The sequence below is a fragment of the Octopus bimaculoides genome, chromosome 26 (genome assembly GCF_001194135.2).
Source record: "Octopus bimaculoides isolate UCB-OBI-ISO-001 chromosome 26, ASM119413v2, whole genome shotgun sequence".
Taxonomy (NCBI): domain Eukaryota; kingdom Metazoa; phylum Mollusca; class Cephalopoda; order Octopoda; family Octopodidae; genus Octopus; species Octopus bimaculoides.
In genome coordinates this window covers 21,978,405-21,987,198 of record NC_069006.1, presented here as the reverse complement: position 1 = coordinate 21,987,198, position 8,794 = coordinate 21,978,405, and the positions used below count along the sequence as shown (strand labels likewise).

General features: G+C 30.5%; 1 protein-coding gene and 1 long non-coding RNA gene across 3 annotated transcripts in view; one reads left to right on the top strand and one right to left on the bottom strand.

The window, feature by feature from the left end:
• LOC106874983 (forkhead box protein J2) overlaps window positions 1–8,794 on the top strand; it is a 283,773-nt gene that overhangs the window by 268,285 nt on the left and 6,694 nt on the right. The window lies entirely within an intron of this gene.
• LOC128250913 (uncharacterized) overlaps window positions 6,699–8,794 on the bottom strand; it is a 154,408-nt gene continuing 152,312 nt past the window's right edge. The window contains exon 3 of the long non-coding RNA XR_008266851.1: window positions 6,699–7,847. This is a non-coding gene — a long non-coding RNA (uncharacterized LOC128250913). The remainder of the gene's footprint in view (window positions 7,848–8,794) is intronic.

Here is an 8,794-nt window from a genome sequence, read left to right as displayed (position 1 = left end):
TATGTATATATATATATATGTATATATAATATATATTTGTATAATATATGTGTATATACATAATATTTATATATATATATATATGTATATAAATATATAGGTTTAGAGAAAAGAACCAAAGTTCATGAACTAATCCATGAAAATCCACAGTCACATATAGAAAGAGTAATAAGTAAATACACGATAAATAAGTATAATATAATACAAAGTAGATATCATATCTTCTTGACACCCATCTCTCCGTATCAGTTTTCTAACTACATCACTATTCAGCTTCTATAATCATGTGAGTGCAAAATCTACATATATTTCATTCCCTTTTGTGCTGCCGGTTACCACTCCCACTTTCCCTGGAACCACTTCCTTTTCAGCATCAACCCTTCCTGCTATATTTCACTAGAGTTTTCTCTCTAAGCTACATCTTAGAACTGTCATACCCCATTTTTAATACCCTCTCATCATCATAATGATGATGTTGTTACTGTTGTTACCAATGCTGCTGCTCTCCAGATTGACTCCCGTAAGAGAGAACAATATGTTGTTTTTAATAATCTATGTTTTTCCATCAGACTTTATTTGTTCTCTTTATATTATTCTTCACTTGTTACTCATTTGGTGTAACCCTCAATCCACTTCTCCAATCAAGGAAGAAGCTAAAGAAAGCCATGAATGTCACAACTTCCATAGTTTTATTTATTTATTTCCTCCATACACTCCCTGCTGCAATTCCAATATATTCCTTGTAAGAAATCATTATTTCACTTTAGTACTTGTCCCAACAATTCATTCTGATATCTAAATTCTTCAAAATCAAAGAAATTACATTAGAAGAGAAAAGCTTTTAAAATACAAAGTATAAATTGTGTATGTGTATATGCACGATATATATATATATATATATATATATATATATATATAACACGCACATACACACACACACAACACACACATATGTATATATATATATAATGTTCTTGTGTGTGTCTGTGTGTGAATATAGTATCTATTTTTGTGTGTGTACATCTATAATGTCTTTGTGTGCTTTGCATGTCTATATAGTTACTTATGTGTGGTCATAAAATATGTGTATGTATATTTATGTGTATGCATGCGTGTGTGCATGTTTTCACAGAATGATGCACGTGTGTGAGTTAGTGTGAATGCAAGTATTTGTGTATCTACCTAGAATTTCTGTATCTGTGTATGGGTATATTGAATGTCCTGTATATTTATGTATTTGTGTCTGTATAGAATGTCTATATATATATGCGTGTGTATACATAGTACGTGTATATCTGTCTACATGCATAGAATGCTTGTGTGTATATATATGTATATGTGAGAAGAACTGAAGTGACAATGAGATAATGAAAATATAACATAGATCCTTAAAAAATATCTCTTCAATATCAATGAATTCATACTTCATTAATTAATGTGTTAATTAGAATGACCCTATATATTACTCTGTAAAGTAAAGAAAATAGTTACTTCAAGACAATTTTTAGTATATTTTTAGTTTCTACATTATTGCAATGACATTCTGCATACAATCTTGCTACAAGACAAATTTTAGAATATTTTGCTTATTCTCTCAACTCATAATATTGTCTAAAGTACTTCAGTGATATTCCGTATATGAACTACTTCTAAGACAAATTTCAACTTACTTTGGTTATCCCTAAAGCTTACAACATTGCCTCCATAACTGTGTATTGGTATTTTTGTGATAAATGTTGATGGAAAGGGAACTGGAGCAATGTGAAATGATGTGTTTTGCTCAAGAGCACAATGCTCTGCCTGGTCTGGGAATCGAACCCGTATATATAAATGTGTGTGTGTTTGTATATTATTGACTCCTTTTCTTCATGTCATATGATACTTGTAACTGAAAGTCACCATAAACAAATGGGGACCTTCTTTTCCAATCTTGTGTGAAAACATTTCTGGTTGTGTATCACCTTGCTTGGAAATAGGTGAGGGTAGATGACAAGAAGGGTATTTGACCACAGAAAATCCACCACAACAAAATTCTGTCCAACCCATAAAAAACTGGACGTTAAAACAACAATGATAAAGATGTCATACACTAGCCACAATAACAGCAGAAGTAAGGTTTGAACACTTTGACTATCATGTAGTGAGTCATTAAGTCTCGTAGTTACTGTGCCTCTCTCACTCAAGTTTGAAAAAAGTACTTTTAAAACACTTTTCAAGCTTTAAACCTTTTAATTAAATTTAATTTCACTGAGTTGTTTTATGTTTTCATTTTGATGTTTTTTTTGTTTTTTTTTTCAAAAATACCTATCAATAAATTATACATAGCCGCTAGCAAAGTCTGAACACAAACTACTTAAAGTAATTAGCTATTTACTGAAAATGTTCTTATCTGTAAAACTTATCTAAACACACCAATACATTTTTATTATTTCTGATAAGTTACTTATTTCAAACTACCAGCACTCTGCTAGGTAATAAAATTTTCATTAGCCAGCATCGTGATCGCGTCTTGTATTTCATAGAACTTAAATGAAATTTTAGCAACACACAACTTTTGATGTTGTATCATCATCGCAGCTGTCATCATCATCATTGTTTATCATCATCATCATCATCATATGTGATTGTAAGACTGGATCCAGCAGAATCTGCAGAAGGAGCCTTCATGTTTCAACAGAGGGGTAGGCAGCTGTGTCAATGCATTGTGAAATGCAGAGAGCAAAATGAGGCAAGTAAGACATCCTGGTTATCCATTACATCTGTCTCTATCCTCAGTTGTCTTGACTTGGTCTTGCCACTAGACTGAAGATGGTCATGAACTCAAGAGTGACGTTGATGGTGTACAACTCTTTTTCACTTTAAACAAACTCAACATAAGTCATCATTCATCTTTGAATGATGACTAGATGGTTCTTGTCACTCTGATGGATAAACATATATAATTGTATAATACCTCTATAATCTTCTCTTCCCTTTCTTATTTCAGTCATTAGATTTCAGCCAAACTGGGCTACCACCTTGTAGGATTTTATATATATATATATATATATATATATATATATATATAAATTATAAATAGTATTACATTACAATAGTATTATTCTCAAAACAATAGTAGTAAAAATTGGTATCTTGTGCTACTATTTCCTATATATATATATATATATATATATATATATATATATTTGACCTTTTATTTGCTTCAATTAGACTGTGGCCATGCTGTGGCACCACCTTAAAGAATTTTAGTTGGACTTATTGAGCCCTGTACTTTTTAATGACTGGTACTTATTCTATTGATTTCTTTTGCCAACTACTAAGTTATGGAGACATAAAACACACCAACACCAGTTGCCAAGCAGTGGTGGAAGACAAATGCATACACAAAGACACACAAACATGTATATGTGTGCATATATATATATGATGGTCTTCTTCAATTTCCATCTACTAAATCCACTTGCAAGGTGTCACACAGTGGGATTGAACCCAGAACCATGTGGCTGGGAAGCAAACTTCTCATCTCAGTAACATAAAACTTTCATTTCATAAGTCCCAAGTTATTCTGGCAGTTGAAAACAAATCAGGAGTATGTATCAAATATGAGACATGGATGCCAGGGAAATATGTCCCATGTATCACACGTGACACACGGCATAGGCAAAGGGTTAAGTCGACTATGAGTGTCCTCTGTAACACTGTGTCAATGTGGAAGCAAAAATCGATATTTTAACGATGGAAAAAATAATGGTTTCATTTTGTTTTTTGATGTGTTTGATGGTGTGAGACTTCTTAGTAACCAGTTGCAATAGATTCTATATATTCACACCCAGAACTACCAAGTGGTGGAGTGAACTTCTTACTAAGTCACACGATGTAAATATAATGTGACACTTTAATGGGGATATTTATTATATAAATGACTCAAAACTTTTATACAGAATCCTCGCAAGTTTTAGAACTTCAAGTAATGTCTGTTCAAGTTTCTGTTTCCAAGAAAGAATTATTCTAATATATATCTAAAGTACCAAGAACAAAACAAAACAAAACAAGACAAAACAAACAAATGAAAAGCCACCTAAATAATTTATTTGCCATTATCTACTTATCTATTATTACTAATTGATTAATTAATTTTCATTTATCTATCAATTATTTATTTTTTTGTTTATTTGGTAAATAGTGTTGTTGTTGTTGGTGGTGGTGTTGGTGATGTAGGAGATGGATGTGGTGGTGATGAAGGCAACAGTGGTGTAGTGGTGGTGTTATTTCTTTTCTTTAATCTAGCATTACCAAAAAAAAAAAACAATAAATACAAAGTTAAAAAAATAAATAAATGTGATTTATATCCCATTGAAGTCTGAGAAATTGCTGCATTTCTGGTCACTAAGTTTTCTACATCATTAAGTTCACTATGTATATGTAATATATATATATATATATATATATATATATATACACACACACACACACACACATACATACACACGTATATATATATTTATACATACACACACACATATATGCACTCTCATACATACATACGTACATACATACATATAGTATAGCATGAGATAAAGCAACAATGAAATGTGATAGATAACAACAAAAACCACATATATAATACAATAAGGAAGCAAAAAGTAAAATAAAAACATTGAAAAGAGGGGGAGGGAGGACCAGACTGTAAAAAAAATTAGAAAGTATAAAAAAATAATTCACCATTAAAAAAATATTTTTTAGAAATATTTCCCTTATACTTCAAAATCTATTGTTGATATTGTGTGTTTCTCTTCATCTATGCTGTCTTTATTGGCCTTTTTTTGTTGTGTTGTTGTTGTTGTTGTTTTATTTTATTTATTTAATTATGTATTTCTTATTAGTTATTTTTTTTTTTAAAGTAAATTGCTGTTAACTGATATATTATAGAGAATTGATTTGTAAAGGCAATTACTACTCGATTGGATTTGCTTTCTCATCGGAAAGAAAATAAGGAGAAAAAAAAATCGAAAATATATCTTTGATAAACCCGAAAATGTTTACTAAGATTGTTGGCCTGATATAATAATATTTACTAAAGTTGATTCATTTGAGAAATAAAATCAACATAATAATCAACCCAAATGAATGTTATAAATAATATATGTACATGTATGTACAGAACACACATGTGTGTAAGGGTAAATATAATAAGCAAATGATGTATGCATGCATGTGTATATACATAGACACACATACATATATGAATGTATTAGATAATTTATATAATTATATATTAATATATATATAAATAACTAACTATATACATAACATGTAGTAATATATCTATAACTATATATTATATATTACATATACAACTCTGTGTGTGTGTGTGTGTAGTTCAATGCCTGTTGCTTTGCTGATGGCGAAAAAGCAAATCTTTACATTTTAAATTGTTTGTCTATTTAAAATGCTACCTTTGATATAAAATATATTAAATTTAAATACAAAGAGTCTTTGAAAGAATTAATGTTAACTTTACTTCTATTTATGCCAAACTTACCATTAACTCTGAATAGGAGACCTTTCTGTGTATACATCAATAACCAATCAAGTTATTGAGCTCCAAGGATTACTGGTCGAAAATTGCCAAACATTTCTACCAAGGATTAATAATTTACCTCCAAGAAGTTGCTCATTGTTCATTAAATCTTGAAGCATGCAGTTCAAAGCTTTTAGAAGGTATTGGTGACACATTGGGTATATGTGCCATATCAACAGCCGCGTGTTATACAGGAGATGACCAGATGCATATGAATGGAGATTTGAAAAATCGCCAATATGATTTAGATTATCCAAGTTACCTGCAAGTGTAATTATTTAATGAACTCACCTTGCAAATTTGCATCACTGACATCAAGACTCAGTCATTCTTGTTCTCTTTCTGGCAAGATTGTAGAATGACTTGCACCTTTGGACATGTATTTATACAGACATTTGACAGTTTATATAGGACACTTGCAACTCATTCAGCATTGATGTGGTCTTCATATTTTTGAAGTAGCCAAACATTGTATTGGCTTTTTGTAAACAACTTTAACAGCTCCATCTCACAATGCTTTATTCAAACAACACTACTTGAATATGTGTATCTCACTTTTGCTTGCTCTTTCATCTCTCACCGCTTTCTCTCTATATATATTTATTTCATACTTAGTGTATGTATAGTAGTAAATGTGGCAAAGCTGCAGTATTTCATCCAAGAGAGATGACCCCGTTAAAGGCCTATCGTGTTAAAAAACACAGTATATTTCAAAGCTAGGTGAGACTCAATTGCCTCAGAAGTGAACAAGAGCAACAGATCTTGATATTTTGTTGTTATTTCTGCTCATCAGTATCACAAGCTCTTCCACCTCTGAAACAACTCACAACATCCAGCCGAAGGCATGTATACAAATAATGTAAAGTCTATTTGATGATGCACTAAAGCATCGCTCAATGAAGACAAAATTCAAATTTTGTGTTTGAAGCAGTTTAATAATGTAAACATTATCAATATCACATATTTAATGTATGTGCATTAGTAAATGCGACAAAACTATGGTATTTTGTCTAACAGAGCTTCTTTTAAAGATGTTTAGCATTAAAAAACACCAAACAGATTTCTCTGATAACCCAATATATATATATATATATATATATATATATATATGCTGGTGTATCTCAGTCAACATGGTCAGTATATCCTGTTATCTTGCTACATATATATATATATATACATTATTAGGTAGTCAGATAAATTCATTCATTTCTTTCTCTACTTAGCACTTCATTGTTATTAGTCTGTGAAAAGATAAAATTTATTCGTATTTCAAAAATAACGTTTGACTTTGGCATATGGTAAAAGGGACGTTAAATGATGATGATGATGATGGTAAACAAAAGTTGTAAAGGAAGAATAGAACTACAAAAAAAAAACATAGAACACTATGATATAATATTTTTCATGTTAATTCAAATAACAAAGGGTAAAAATAAATAGACAAAATTGAACAAATTCATCTGGCAACCCAATGTGTGTGTGCATTTGTTTGTTTGTGTATGTGTGTGTGTAAGTATACACATATATGCAGTATAATCCATTGCATATCATATTGTTGAAAGAAAAACAAATTCAATGTGCTGCTTGCTGTTTGCTACTTAAGAACATTAATCCTACTATCAGAGAATGAACCTCTGCCATGAAGAGGCCATAAAGCTCATTAGCTTGGTCAGTCTGACTTTGCTCTTTGTGACTTAGTGATAGATTTTTCTTTCCTTATATTATAGTTCACTTATAAATAAATCGATTTACTTGTTTAATTCTCCCGTTTTCTCTCTCTAAAAGTTAGATTTGGAAATTTAAACAAATAATTCTGATTTTTTTCCCCCTTCTTTTTGTATCTGTCATTAGACAGAGTAGAGAATGATTGTAAGAAACCCTACAGAATTTAAATGACAGCACTTAAATGACAGGCTTAAATATTGAATAAATATTGATTAAATTTTGAACAATTTGTTTATTGATATATCTTATTTATTTTTCGTTTTTATTTATCTATTTCTCAAATTTGTGAATCAAGACATGCTAGTTTTCTTTACTTAAAATGTTGGAATGAATGTTTATGCACACATATATGTATATAGTTACATAGTGTGCATATGTGTGTATGTGTGGTGTGTATGCATGTATGTATATATACTATATATAGTAGCAGGTGAGGCTGTTTGGTTCAGCAGCATGCTTCCCAATCATGTTGTCTTCATTTCTGTCTCACTGTGTGGCACCTTGAAAAGGGTCTTTTGTGATTTCTCCAGCCAATGGAAGCCTTGAAAAAAAAAAAAAAAAAAAAAAAAAAAAAAATCAATGGTAGCATGGGGAGAAATGGCTTTCTTACCTAAGCAGTTCATAGTTTAACTCAAAATATCTGCAGAGTCAATTTAGACAAAATATCTGTTGACTTATCATTTTTTTATTTTTGTTTCCTTAATATTTTTAGATATAATATTTTAATTTAATAAGTTTAATTCAATAAGTTTCACACACTCACACACATATATGAAAGGTTTTTTTCAGTTTCTAGCAATGAAATCAATTCACAAGAGTTTGGTTGGCCAGGGGCTATAGTAGAAGACAGTTGCTGAAGGTGCCATGAAGTGAAACTGAACACAAAACCACATGATTGAAAAGCTTGCAAATGTGTGTGTTTGAATGTGTATTTGTATATATTTATGTGTCTTGGTTTCTCCTAATTCCTCAGATAAAAACAAAATCCAAGTTTGACATACTCTAAACAACAATGTATTGTTGTTCATATTTTGCCTAAAACAACTGAGCTTATTTCTCTGGAAATGTTGTTTACATTCAAAACTTCCTCTTGGTTTAATTACCTCAGAGATTAAGAAATTAATGAATTAATGAACCACCTTTTGCACATACACACACACTGTGTGTATGTGTGTGTGTGCCAATAGCCAGAAAGTGAACAGTAATAATAATCACAATAAAATCACAACAGCATGAACAACAACAGGATTTTGATTTATATATTTGTTTCTCATTCTTATGAGAAAAGGATTACAGAGCAATTGTAGTAGTTTTTGATCTGAAGATTTAAATGGCTTGTAAGAAGACCTCTACTGGCTAAAATATTTTGCTGCTTTGACATGCCAGCTTTGGAAAGAGAAGATTAAGCTAAATAATTAGAAAATTAATTGTGCAATATTTGTTTTGTTTTGCTTTCAGGATGAGGTATTTTTAACTCTTGTATATATA